Source organism: Polypterus senegalus, chromosome 1 (genome assembly GCF_016835505.1).
Source record: "Polypterus senegalus isolate Bchr_013 chromosome 1, ASM1683550v1, whole genome shotgun sequence".
In the NCBI taxonomy this organism is placed as follows: Eukaryota; Metazoa; Chordata; class Cladistia; order Polypteriformes; family Polypteridae; genus Polypterus; species Polypterus senegalus.
The window spans coordinates 202,445,409-202,460,601 of record NC_053154.1 but is presented as its reverse complement, the minus strand read 5'-3'; the positions used below and the strand labels follow the sequence as shown (position 1 = coordinate 202,460,601).

Here is a 15,193-nt window from a genome sequence, read left to right as displayed (position 1 = left end):
GAACAGGTGGTGGATTTTAGGAGACCCAGGCCCCTCATGGACCCCGTGATCATCAGAGGAGACTGTGTGCAGAGGGTACAGACCTATAAATACCTGGGAGTGCAGCTGGATGACAAATTGGCTGGACTGCCAATACTGATGCTCTGTGCAAGAGAGGACAGAGCCGACTATACTTCCTTAGAAAACTGGCGTCCTTTAACATCTACAATAAGATGCTGCAGATGTTCTATCAGACGGTTGTGGTGAGTGCCCTCGCGTTGGTGTGCTGGGGTGGCAACGTAAAGAAGAAGGACGCCTCACGCTTGGATAAACTGGTGAGAAAGGCAGGCTCTATTTGGCTAAACATCTGGGCAAAAACTAAATGCATACTATGTTATTTAATAAATAGGATAAAATTACAAAAGTAAGTCACCACATCTACAAGCTAGATTTACTAGTCTAGTAAAAAAGGATCAAGATGTCAAACAAGAGGCCAAAATCTTTGTATAGGAGAGAGAGTATAGCCTATAGAGAGCTAAATAACATGTGTAGTAAAAAGAGTCCTACCTTCTATACTAATGTCACAGCCTCAAACCAGGGGGTTATTAATGTACTGGGAAAGGTGTATGAAGCCATGTAATTTGTTGCACACACATATGATTTGCCACTTAACTGAAAGAACACTTGTGGAGAAAAAACTACTGATCCATCCATCCTTGTTGAACTCAGTTAATATATTTCAAGCTTAAAGGAGTTGGAGACTATGCCAGCAGCACTGGGCATAAGGCAGAAACTATTTTATCATGTTATCGGATCACATGAAAGGTACCAACTAATTTGGGATGGAGCTGGACAGTTTGACATCCATGGCAGAGCGACGGGCGCTAAGTAGGCTCCTGTCAATCATGGAGAATCCACTGCATCCACTGAACACTATCATCTCCAAACAGAGGAACAGCTTCAGCAACAGACTGCTGTCACTGTCCTGCTCCACTGACAGACTGAGGAGATCGTTCCTCCCCCACAGTATGCGACTTTTCAATTCCACCCGGGGGGTAAATGTTAAAATTATACAGTTATTGTCTTTTTTACCTGCATTTTTATCACTCTTCAATTTAATATTGTTTTTTATCAGTATGCTGCTCCTGGAGTATCTATCTATCTATCTAGTCAAGATTCTTCTAATTTATGATCGTTTTCTTGTGTATTTTTCTGTACATTATATTTGCCTTCTATTTTGTTTATGCTCATTTACCATTTTACCAATAGGCTGACTCTGCATTCTTTCATTGAATGAAATTGATCAAGTCTCAAATTAAAAGACCATGAAAGAGAATGATTAAAAGTAAGCTGCTGTTTGTGTGCAGCTGAACCAACAAGTGAATATAGGACCCTTGAATTGGGAGAAAGAAAAGGGGAGGATGACTTGACCATTTAATATTGCAAAGTAGCAAAAATCTAATTTCCAGCAAAGCATAATTTGCAATGATGAACCTTCAGGGCTTTTGAGTCAGGAGAATCCCAGTTAGCCAGGTTCAGTGGTCTAGAGTCTTTTCCAAAGGGAGGCAATATAGAAGTATTTCAGGCTGCAATACTGACTGATACAGATCTTTCAAGTTAGTCTTTCAAATGTTTGCTCTACTTGAAGACTTGACCCTAAACACCCTGATTTATCTTCATTTTAAGGTATAATTCTACCTTCCTAAGAAGACCTAACCAGGGTTAGAAGACAAGCCAGAACAGACCGACACCACTGGCTCTAGCTGATGTATGGTGTTGCCCATTATTACTAAATATTACTATTACTAATAGTAATAGACATAGTGTATGTTTAAAGGGCCGAGCAGGTAGAGAATCCCTGGAGCTACTTCTCAGTTTGATCTGTCTCCAGTTGTTTATGTACAATGTCAAATATGAGAGCATAATGAAGAAAAGTCCCCCCAAAAAAGGGAAGGCACACTTTACCTTCTATTGTATACCTTCAAAAGTAACATTATATTCAGGTTTGGATTAATAGAACCAATAATAGGACAAAACTGTTAGAACATTTCTAGTACAACTACAGTAGTTCTTTGTGCCCTCTAAAAAAGTTTCTCTTTTCCTGATTATGACATTTTCATCATTTTATTTCTGGTTACATTTGCTTTTATATGTACAGTAGCAAGGGTGTGGGGCTGGTCACTTATAGCTTATACAAGTTTTGAATTACTTTTCTTTAATATTGCTTTAAGACAGGATGAGGATTTATTATGAGAGATTTTTTACACATGTAGTTACATATTGATTTGATGCACTGCTGACAGAGGAATTACAGTTATCATTGTATGCTTTTATACCTTCCATCTGCTTCTGCAATTTACCCACTGTATGTATTGATAAACATTTTGAAAATTCATTATTGCTCACACAATATGCAGTCATTACAAGTCAACATTCTCATTATCAGACTAGTACAGTTTTAACCTGTACTATTTATGAAACATGAAATTATTAAATAAGGCTGTGGGCATAACAAATTGAAAGAATGGTCACTTTGCTGATTAGCCCATTTCCTGTTAGCTTTCTCTATCTCCATTACTTTATATTAATTGAAAAATTCACATTTTAACAGTGTATTCGCTTCAGTTGTTGATCTGTTCCTCCTGCCAGGTTGAGGTTGGGATCGCACTGTAAGGGTCAACAACCATCTGTGCACAGCGAAAGATAGTGACAACGAGAAACACACAAAGTAGGAAAAAGAAGGTTAGAGCAAAACCTTTATCCAAATCGATGAAGAACTGATCACTGGATACCTGGGAGTCCATTTAGAATGGTTCAAGAGAGTCCAGATCAGCTTGCATATATCAGATTAATTCCAAGTGGGAAATGGCTGAACTCATGCCAGCTTATGTTAAGATATGTAGCACAGATATCTAGATGGGAAAAAAAAAACATTGACTAACAATACAAAGGCTACAGTTAAACAAAGACATTAATGTTTAATGAAAGAACCATGATTCCTTGTTATTACATAAGCAACAGAATTATGCATTCCAGCTATGGTAACCAGTTAAGACACATTAAGAAAAAGTGGTATGCAAATTAAAGAAGTGACTCATTATGTGATATAAGACTTTGTGTTTACTTGTCTACTAAAGGTTTATTCAAGTTTAATATATACTGTGATGTGTTACTTTATGTGGCACTCAAAGGGGACAGAGTAATATGGAGGATATTAATTATTGCCTTCACATAATACACATGAAACAGAATGACCATATACAGCAAATTGGTATGACACATAAAAGATGGAAAGTTATCACTGTTACATAAAAATATAATTGATTATTTTATATCTATTAACTTTTAAACATGTAATGGCTTCACATGTTTCAATTGAGATCAAAGCCATTGGTAAGATGCTGTTTTCAAATACTGCATCAATGGATTATACGTGTTTTCATTTTGTTTTGTTCTTTTCTTTCCCTCAGATCCCACTGATTTTGTTTTACCCTTGTCCCTTATCCTTAATTATGTCTATAGTGTGCAGGGACAGAGCCTCTTCCCATATTAGATGCTGCAGTCACTACAATTGCAGTTACCTGAGAGGCATGTAATAAACACCTGCTTACCTCAAGCTCCTCACTCTGGCATTACTTAGATTTTGCTTGCTTTTCTTCTGATGCCCTGCTTCTGAGCATGTCTTTAGGAAATATTTCAATGGGGAGGGATGATTCCATTTATATAAGCTTTTTGGATCCTGACCAATGGTTGTCTTTTAAATTATTATTTGGGTATGAAATTGGGAAAATGGTGCTTATGGACATTGAGATTTTTTGTCAAAAGATTTCTGTCCTGCCCTTATTCTTTGTTTATTAATTCTATAAGTGATTAATTGATATTTCTTATAAAAATATTTAATAGCAGCTTTGGTTTTGGGAATGGATTTTACATGGTTCTGGCCATCAATGTTTGGGAAGTCACAACACTTATCAGTTTCGCTTGCTGTGACTTTTTCCTGTTGTTTTATAGGCTGGTGATCGCTGTTGTGTCCAGGAATCCAATATAGAAACCACATCGAGTCAGTGTGACTAATGAGTTTGGTGAAGGTTAGGGTCTTTTTGCCCCATATGCTTTTTTTATTTGTTTGTGTCCCTGTCATTGTATAAATCAAGGAACATCAGTGCTGAATGAAAAATGAAACTATTTTATTTGTCTGTGAAGTTGAGTTGTGACAATTACCATAATACAGAACTAGACATCAAGTTGTGAGCTAAAATTAGTGAGGCAGAGACTGCTACATGATAATACAAAGAGTTAGAAGACTGAGCCAGTCTTCCAGTTGAAAGACTTCAAGGCTAACCATTGTCTTAAACAACTGAGCTTTGGTTAAATGGAAATTTCTGTTAGGATTCTGAAATGCATTTAAAACTGTAAAACGTAAAAGAAAAAAAAAATATATCCATCCATCCATAATCCAACCCACTATATCCTAACTACAGGGTCAAAGGAGTCTGCTGGAGCCAAACCCAGCCAACACAGGGCGCAAGGCAGGAAACAAACCCTGGGCAGGGTGCCAGCCCACCGCAGATATATATAATACTTATACAAATACTTATTTATATATGTATATTGCACTTTTCCCTTGCTCCCCACAGCAGCACAGTACATACTGTATAAGCACAGTAAATCCCTTTCTTCTCCTAGTCTCTTCTGTGTTCATTCCTCCCACGTGCTTCGTCCTCCATCTCATAACTCGTCCTTGTGAGGCAGCTGGCTCCTTTTTAAGCCGCACCTGGGAGCACTCCGAGTGGCTCGTTAGGGAGATCTGGAATTGTACCCAGGTGTGGCTAAAGCCCAAAGTAGGGCCCTGCAGCTTCCACAGTTCCCCCTGGCGGCATCCATGGAACCTAACAGGGCTGTGCGACAAACAATAATTCCCATACAGCCCTATGGGAATTCGAGGCACAGTTGCAATCCAAGGGGCACACCAAGTAGTAGGTCAAGAAAGTTAGAACCAGTCAAAAGCCATCCCCCTGTCCTTTCATTAAGGATGCAACCCAGCTGATATATATATATATATATATATATATATATATATATATATATATATATATATATATATATATATATATATATATATATATATATGGAAGAGACGGTCTGTGATACGGTTTGCATATTTGCAGCCGGAGATCCACAAAGGAAGAAAATGAATCACATATCATAAAGTAGTTTTTATTCCTGAGCTTTCAACCCCTGCCAGGGGTCTTTATCAGAGGATAATGCTTAGACTTACGAGAATCAAAGGCAATATATAGCTAAAAATTACGTGGGGATGAGGTGGGAAAGTCAGTGTGATTATCATTTAATTGGGACAATGTAGAAGTAAAATTTAAATCCAGTACTAAAAGTGCCAGAGTGCTGGCTGAATCTGGGCTATCAAATGAGAACACTATCAACAGACACTTGGACATAAATCCAGCATATGCAAACTTAAGAATATGTTTATAATAAATAAAACTTTACAGCCAATACCCCCCACTTCCTGATCACACTGACTTAGAACATAATATCCATCCATCATCCAACCCACTATATCCCAACTACAGGGTCACAGGGTTCTGCTGGAGCCAATCCTAGCCAACACTGGACACAAGGCAGGAAACAAACCTTGGGCAGGATGCCAGCCCACTGCAGTATATATGTTATTGTGGCCTCTCTTGAGGATGTTCCTGTAAAGCCTTCTTCTCCAACCCTCAATATTCTTGAGGCACCTTTCTCACCTCCTGTCCAGTTTTATACATTCTGTCTTAGAAAGGTGACTCTTAGTGTGTGCCTTTACTCCTCATTGTATGTCTAACACTTGCATGTCCTGTTTCATCGCGTCACCAAAGCCAAACTGACCAATCAAATTGCTCTTATTGTAGATATTGTGGATTGTAGATCAGATTCTTCTGATTGTAGAGGTTGTAGATTGCTCTGATTGTAGATATCTGTATATCAAATTATTAATAAAAATATACTTCTTTCTTTCACAAATATTTACTTTTTCCTTCCATCTCATGCAGGTTATAAGTGAGACCCACTATACACAATTCAGTTCCCCTTTTGTTTTTTAAATGTTAATTTATTTTACTTTACAAGTAATATTTTTCTTAACCACATACCATTTCTATTTTGTCATTAATGACTTTGCATGGGATGGCACAGTGCTAGTACCTACTATTATCTCCATGGTGGTGGGTTCAAAGCTTGGCTCAGGCCCTGCTGGTGTAGAGTTCATACTTTTTCTTTTTAAAGTAGATTTTCCTCCAGGTAAAACTTTTTCCTTCCACATCAGAATGGCAAATGTGTCAGGTTAACTAGTAACTGAACTGAACTGGCCTGATAAGTGTGCCTTGTAATTGTACTGGAGCTCCAGCCAGAATTAGTACCTGATTTCCATGTAACTCTTCCGGGATAGGTTCCACTTGACCCTGCAATGGATAAATGGTTTAGAAAATGGATGAATGATTTTTGTGTCTTCCATATAAAGGTACCTTGTTTTTTTTGTCTTTTTCAGACATTAGTGGATATGCTTTCATGTCATCTTATGATTTTTACTTTTGAAGTAAACTTTTTTCAGAACCTCGTAACCTTATACTATACTATACTTATACTATAAAGTTATAAAGTTTTTTTTAGGTTGTTTTTTTTTACTAATTTCAAGAGTTTTAATAATCTTTGCATCTTGTTCTTTTACATATCTAATGCTACATTTCTAAATGTTAGTTGCAGACTTCAGTTTCCCACAAACCTAAATTGAGAGACAGTGGAAAGGAAAAAATGGCTTTTATGAATGGAGAATGATATATGTATATGAAAAGAAGTTCTGTATGGAGTATCACCAGTATGAAGGAGCAAGTTATAGCAGTGAAACTGTCACACTACTGCAAAAGAAAGCAGTCCCCCAAAAAAGCATAAATTAGAAGCAATACTGAAAGTTTTTTTTTTCCTTCAACAATGGGCTTGTTACTTTTGCATTACTGTTGATACTACCTCCCCTTGCTTTATATGGAGTGATTTTATCAGGTTTTTGTTTTGCTGATCTTAAGACTAGACATGTTGTTCAGAAAGATTTCTGGCATTTTTATTAGGTTTTCTATAAATCAGTTTAATTATTGTTACTAATTAATTACTCCAGCCTTTTGAACTGAGACTGGTACTAGATGTTGAGTGAGTGAGTGAGTGTTTTGTCATCTCTATCACTGTCCACAAAGTAAAAGAATCACAGCTTAGAAAGGACTCTTCATCTTTGGTCATGTTGGACACAAAAAGCTGTAACTATGACTTCAGAATATCATTAGCCTTAATGGAACTGCAATCTAGGATAATGGGCAGGGCAGAGTGACATATGAAACTAAATTATAACAATTCAGTTGTCCAATTACTGTGAAACTGAATCACCACAGTAAAAAGCACAGATGTTATGTGTGACAGCAGATTTTGACATTTCTGGCACTTTACAGGTCTGTAGTGGATTAAAAGGGCTCTTTACTGGGAGAAACCATTTAGATGATTCAGAAGATGATTCTGAAAAATTGTCAAGGTCAGGTAAATATTAGACAATTTGCTGTCATAATCAGTTTGAAAATACAACATTTAGAAATCTGTCCAGACTAATGGCTTACTTTCAGCAGCAATGGAAGATAATGGGGCACCTGCTAGAAGTTTTAAATCGCTGAACAATGTCTGAAACAAATAGATGGAAGTTAGTTCTATGCTTAAAAAATAATGTTAGAAATAGAATTTTCTGAAAATTCATGAGGTGGGATGAAGGCTGAACAACCCAAATATTTTTTTGTTTTTAGCTTTTCAGTTTTCAGTATTTCAATTTTCAGTAACAAACTCAATTTCACCTGTTTGATACAAATACTTTTTATCTAATGATAGAGCAATAACATTATGAAACCTGCTTCTTTTTAGATAAGGACTCTGAGAGGCTGGAGAGTATCACTGCAGAATTTGGCACAAGGCAGGAATCTAGAGCCCACTCACAAACACTCCCACACTCAATTAGAAGCAACAATTAAACAAACACAAACATCTTTAACATGTGGACTACCTGGAGATAAACCTGCACAGACTCAGAAAGAATGTCCAGACTTCACACATACAGCGAGAGCGCACTGGCTCTGTAAGGCAGTACTGCCAACCACCATACCCCATGCCTCTCCATTTTTAATTCCTTTGGATCAACTTATTTAAATTTTTCTTTTGAGCAAACTGGTGGATGCATCACAAGTAACAAGGTCATGTTACAAAGCATTTCCACAATGGGGTTGTTTGGATTTTGGATTTATTGCTGGAAGATGGAACACATACCGAAACACGTATTGGATATGAAATGCTTGATTAATGGTTGAATTTAAGTTCTTGTTCAGTCTTAAAGAGCAAAGATAATAATCCTTAGGTGTTTCCCTGCAGCCTGTTGAAAGTTATTCATGGTTGTTTCTGCATTGCGGTAGCTATACTACAAGTAGCATTTGTGCTTTTCATTTTGATATTTATTTCTGCTGGACCATGATGCTGAAAGTGGACAAAATTAAACAACATTAAGAAAAATCATGTTGGAAATCAAATGTAATTGGTTGTTTGTGAATATTTATCCCACTGTTAAGTAAAATGCATGCTTCCATTCTTTTTCTGATGCTGCATTTTCCAATACAGCATTGCAGGTAACTGGAGACTATCTTGGCAGCTTCGAGCACAAGGCAGGAGCTATCTCCAGAGTGGACAGAGCTGAGATACACACACTTCCACACTCATTTAAATTTACCAATAATGTAACATTTACAACTTGGTGATTTGGAGAAAAATGATAGGTTACTTGCATTTCATGCTCATTCATAGTGGTCCAGTTCAAAGTTGCCAGGCAACCTAACCTTCAAGTCTATGGGATATGAGTCGAAAAATAAAGTATCTAAGGAAAAATTCACAAGACAATGACTGGATTAGAATTTAAACCCAGTCTCTTGGAGCTGTGAAGGAACAATGCTATTTAATTACTGGAACAATCCTTTATTTAATTCAGTTCCCTTCACAGAGCACGCCTTGACAAGGAGATATACAATGCAAGCAGGAATGTGATTCTTAAGTAGGAAGATAAAATAAAAGTTCATTCAATACATGGTAAATTACAACTCAACAAAGTTAAAGTAGTCATTATAAGCTACGATGAGCTAATATTCTCTGGGAGTTGATCGACAGGATGAGATTAAATTTATTCATTTCAGCCTGATGTAATTTTATAAAGAAATGTCAATTCATTTTCAAATTTGTTTTTTGTAATAACTTACCTCCTCTATCCTCTGCCAGCAACCTAATCTGATGTAATTAAGCCTACTAGCTTTATCTCCTTTCTTGAAGGGAAAGAGTGCCAGAAAGGAGGCTCGGATTGCATATGTTCATAAACTTGATTGAAGGTAAGGGGATGAGAAGGCAGCCAGGCATGAATGTTCTGAGGCTCTGTCAGGAAAAGAAACATAAGCTTAGTTACAGCACTAATTCAAAGGCCACCAACACAGGCTGTCTGTTTCTGGATTAGTGTGATTGTACAAAAAACACTTAACAAACTGCAATCTTATAGTAATTATTTTGCGTTAGTACATCTTTGTTTTAGATAGCACCTTTCACATTCACACCATAGAAACAGCACAAGCATTACAATAATTCTTTAAATAGAATATGTTTATAGGGTATATATATATATTCTACACTGCATACTGCTTTATTGGTTTATGGATGCCAGAGTCTGTGCTAGAACCGAAGGCGAGAACCAACTACAGATGGAAAGCAGGCTGTACTGCAAGGCACACTCATATACTTGTGGGCAAAAAAATTAAAGTACATCTTTGGACAGGGGGTAGAAAAAAAACCATTTCCAAAGTCCATACACACTACAAAATGGCTGAGATTTTAATCCATGTGGCTGGAGCTGTGAGACAACAGCTTTACCCACTGTAACACTGTACTGCCCATAAAATATTAATATTAAAAAGAAATGATAAGGTTTTATAATGTGATACTCTTGGAGTTTATCACATCACAGGATTAGGGTCATCCAGCCAAAATATTGGGAATTGTATCTCACCAGCTGAACTACTGGGTAGCTTGATGTCTGGGAACTTGTGATACAGGGAGCTTGATCCTTTTAACAACCTTTGATCTTCTCCCCACGTTTTCCCTCTTTTTAGCTCTATTGTGCCCTGCATTTCTCTCTCTCTTTTGAAATTGTGAAGGCTCTGATTAAACTATTACTGTCATTCCACTTTCACACAGGGCAGGGATGCAAGATGGTTCTTTTTACTTATATAATGTTAAAAGTTATCAAGATTATTTATCCCTGTTTGTATTAATTTTGTTAAATAACAGTTCTATTATATGTAAAAGAAAAATGATGTCAATGGTAGTCTTATTACCCAAACAACTTTTAAAACAATGCTAATAAGAAGTTTGCAATGTAGCATAGATAAAGTACAAGGTGTTAATTAGCACAGTTGATTTTCAGTAATGTGCAGGTGACTGTCTGGGTGAGCCTAAGTGACCTGATATCCCATTCATGACAAATTTCTACTTTAATTTAGAATAGCATGAAAGCAAGACAATATAGGGCTGGGAAGAGTACAAAACGCCCTTCTGGCTCTTAAGACACATGGTCTTCAAGATGGACCAATCAGAATGTGTTGTTTTGTTGAAATAACCTGATCCTTTAACAACTGCATAGGATTCAAAGCTGCAAAGACTCAAGGGAACACTCTACAGATCATTGCCTAGTTCCAATTGCCAAAGAAAATTCTTCCTGAAGCAGTTTTCGGATGTGGGGTTCAAAATTGTTATAATTGGAATTTTGGATATTTTTATGTGCTTTTCCCAATTCTTTTAGGAGACCAAATATTGATTTTGGGATTTTTCTAGACACCAATCTCAATTGTGAACTTAGTTTTCAATTATTTGGTGTACTTTTATTGTTGTTATGATTGTTTGGGTCGGTTCAGCCACCATTTTTTTTTTTTCTCAGCCAGTGCTAATTGGTGTACCCATCATTAGGGTAGCATCTCACTTGGTTAGGGGAGTGCAATATGAAGTTGTGACCTGTGGGAAACAATGCTACAAGTTAAAAAGTCACCTTTAGGGAATTATTCCTCATTCGATCTGATGGATTCCAAACACCACTGTTGCACAGTTGGGCTATTTTTAATCAGCGTCTGCAGGAAAAATTGGATTTCCACAGGTTCTGCTTTTTGGCTAATTTTTTTAAATCAACACAATTTTTTTCAAACCCTCCCTCCCTCTCCTCTGTCTTATAAGAATTTTTTTCATCTTTCTTGTACCTGTCCCCATATTCCTGTATATGTACATTATTGTTCTAAAACTCCAAAGGGGAACAACCCCCAAAATACCCCAACCCCCTGCCCCATGTGTTCAATGGTATCTATCTAATCCACCAGCCTCAAAGTTACAACCTACCTTTATGTTATGTCACTTTGTCAGTGTTGAAAACTGGGCTAGTATTTTTGTGCCACTGCAGGATTTTGAGTGATCCTTGAGCTATTAATTTTATAAACACCTGGCAACTCTGCCAAACATTCTTCTTACTTGGCAAAATAATCAATTCCGTTTTCTTTCCAGTATTTTTGATTCATGGTTGATTTTTTGAGTTTGGTTATCGACTTGTGTTTTGGTTTTGGTATTGTGCACCTATCTTTCTGGTACTGACCTCTTTTTGGCTCCCCAAGTACGTCTCTAATTTCAATCATGTCTCAAAACATTCTTGATAATGTTACTATATCATAACAGAAGTGACTTTAGTCCAGAGGTGACTTAATTCTGGAGTTGGGAAGAGAGTATGAGCAAAAGCTCACTTGCCTTAGGGAGAAAGGCTAGTATCAATTAAACAGAGAGAAGAACTGGAGAGGTGGGCAAGTGAGCCCCCCAATTTTACCTAGTAGATAAGAGTGAATGCAGTGTTTAGATATAGAAATTCATGCAACCTTTTACACTTTTAGCCTCCTCACGATTCATTTTAGGAAAGGTGACACACAATGGATGCTCTCTCTTGTTGCAACAGTCCCACACTACAAAATTTTAAATTGGGTTACAAAAATATTATTATTTTTTAAAAATTTACATTTATAGAAATAAGAAAATGTTTAACTGGATACTCTTTCCAAGTTTTGACAACCTTTTTTTTTAAACGTATGTTTTCAGTTCTCAGCCCATATCACAATACATTAACCTAATTGTTTCAGTGCTTACATCAAAAGCATTTTTGCCTAAGGACATCCATTGGTTTCTGGAGTCACTGGTTTGCAACAGAAAACTGATATCAAGTTTATAAATCTGTACGCTAAACAGATGTCTCATAGACTTTTTAGCTTGCAACATGTGCTAATGCAATCTGAAATCTGGCAGTGTACCTATTTTTTTCTCAGGAGTGTCACACTGTATATATATATATAGCATACTTCCCTTTAGAAACTGCCTCACAGAAAAATGTATGTTTCTCAAATTCTTCACATTTGTTAAAAAAAGGAGGTCCACAATTCTGTATTATTAGCTATTCCATTACAGGTTCATTTAACATAGAGCAACTGCTGGAGGCCCTTTAAACCCTAACAAAAATAATCTTTTGAAGCAATATGTGTGCTTTGTAGCACATACTTGTTGTTCTTGATGAGTGAATGAATGCTAGTTTGTGGAAGTATATATTAATTATACTTATGTACTATATAATTGCCAAGTACATTCTAAAATGCTCCACTTAGTGAAGAAACAAATCTAAAAGAAAATCCCACAAATAATATTAAAAATTGATTAGAAAATAAAAATAGTGGTGCAGTAACTTTTTTGGCAAACACCACACATGGAATAGCACATATGGAAAAAAAATCATGACTCTAATACAATAAAACACATTTCGGCAGAGGCAAACATATTGATAAATTTTATACAGAAAGATGATTCTGATGAAAATAAAAAAAAAATCTAAAATCATGTAGAAAGCATTAGTAACAAAGAAATGTCATTTTTACATTACACACACTTAAAGAATTACTGGCCTATTCTGTTATAATATGAATTTTCTATCAGCTTCTTACCTGATATTTAAAGTCTCAGTATTAACTTCTTGGAGATGCTTTCATGATCTTCTCCCAGGTTAATCCAGCAAAGCTGGGTGACTTTAATGACAGTTAACCATTTTTATACCTGTTACAGTGTCTTCATTAATACTTTAGCAATAGACCGGTGTTGAGTGTCGGCCACTACCCCTAACGAACTTCATGGTGAGAGAGAGAGAGAGACAAGGACCTTCAAAGATAATTAATATAGTAGCTGTTGGCTAATGTGAATATATACACTTGACGAGAAAAATGTGCATTAGCTGGCCTAACAACTCTTATTTACATTCCAATGAATAAAGACACCATGTTCTTTCACCATTTCTTGTTAAATAAGTCAAGTTTTAGATTGCTTTTTATGTTAAGGGATGCAGATTTATAAGGTCAGTATCATCACATGTACAGAGCAGAGTGAAATTATTACTCACATGTGCTATTCATCAGGCACATCAACACTTCCCAGGCCCACCTCAAAGGTTCTGTCTTCCTTACCTCAAATATATGTATTTGTTAGAACAATTTTGATTTCAACAGGCCATTCACCACAACAAAGCTCATCAATCCTTCTAATTTAAAATAGGGATATACACTACCAAGAAGCACTTTAAAGTAACAGTATTAACATTTATTTTTCATTCCTTTTCAATCATACTTAAGCAAACTTAGGGGGTGTGGACAATCATAGCTTATCCTATCAGTATTAGGCATATTGTCACTCAGTCCACACCCACACTCAGTTTAAGAATATTCAGTTAACCTAAAAACATAATTTTCAGATATGAGATAAAAACCAGATTATATATAGAGAAAAAAATATACTCAAATATAAAGAGAACATGAAAACTCTACACAGAGAAATATTCAAACTCACTTTTCCAGGCTCCGTGAGGCAAAGGTGCCAACCACACTTCCACTAATACAGCATATATTTTACAGGTGGTACACTTTCCTTGTAAAACAAATGTATACCCAAATGCAATTCAACAAACACACACCTTAAGCAGTGAAAACAAACACTTAAAAATTTGATTAAAAAATAGCATCTGCTGTCATGTTCATATACAACTACAAAGTATGATGTAAATCCATTTGTATTATTAGAGAGTTAACAAAGGTCTCTTTTTAATGTTGTCTCTGTTGAGGAATTTGTGCAGGATCACTCCCCTATTTGAAGATACATACTTCAGAAACAATTCAACCAGTACTATCATGTGTCTCAAGAAACTGAGGTTGCAACAGAGAAACCATTTCTCACTGTGTTGTAAAGAACAATTAAAGGAGATTGGCATCAGGAAGAGCATTGATCCTAAAAATCACTGCTCTAGTACCTTCAAAATGAGCTACACATAGCATGGGTGAGGTACAGACATGCCACTTGAACATCACTACATGCCTTCTGATAAGTTGCTATCATCTCATGCCTCTGGTTAACTTGCAGCAGCTGCCCTTCAAGTCCATATCATTTTTTTTAAAATAGGAGAGTGATAACCAGTTGATTTACCCTTTGGGCCTTTGCCCACAATATTAAAGATACGACACCCACTCTGAAAGAAAATAACAAAACAAACAGGGATTTAGAAAAATTAAGACATAGACAGGGGAAAGAAATACAGTTAACAAGAATAAATATAATAGCTTATTGGTGTTAATAATCTTCTGATGTCTGCTTTGATTTTATACTTTGACTTGCCCAGTCCTGTGTATCTTACAGTAGCTTTGCTTATGAACCTTATTATCTGAGAGAGAATGCATTTCTGGGAACAGCACTGCACTCCTGTGTGAAGCACCTGTTCACACAGGGCTTTAGAATATTGGCTTGTACCACACTTCATGCAAATCCATCTTATGACAGATGTAGGCCTGAGGCAAAGTGTGGACACTGGCTTGCTGGAAACAGAAACAAAGAAGAAGTCATGAGTAGGAGGAGATGACTACCATTATACTTCAGTCTATTGGAATTTTAATAGGAAAATCAGGCAATAAGGTAGAGAGGCTAACAAGAAAGCATAAATGTGCCTGCATGAAAAATGAGAAGAAAAAAATGAAGCACCTGAATGCGTGTACCCAGTTTT

The 15,193-nt window shown here is 36.4% G+C and overlaps 1 long non-coding RNA gene across 1 annotated transcript; it reads right to left on the bottom strand.

The window, feature by feature from the left end:
* Positions 1-2,753: 2,753 nt before the first annotated feature.
* On the bottom strand, positions 2,754-13,165 carry LOC120518886. Its single transcript, XR_005631318.1, has 3 exons — positions 13,101-13,165; positions 9,300-9,468; positions 2,754-2,891 (listed from the first exon to the last, which is right to left on the bottom strand). It is a non-coding gene; the product is annotated as an uncharacterized LOC120518886 (long non-coding RNA).
* Positions 13,166-15,193: the final 2,028 nt, after the last annotated feature.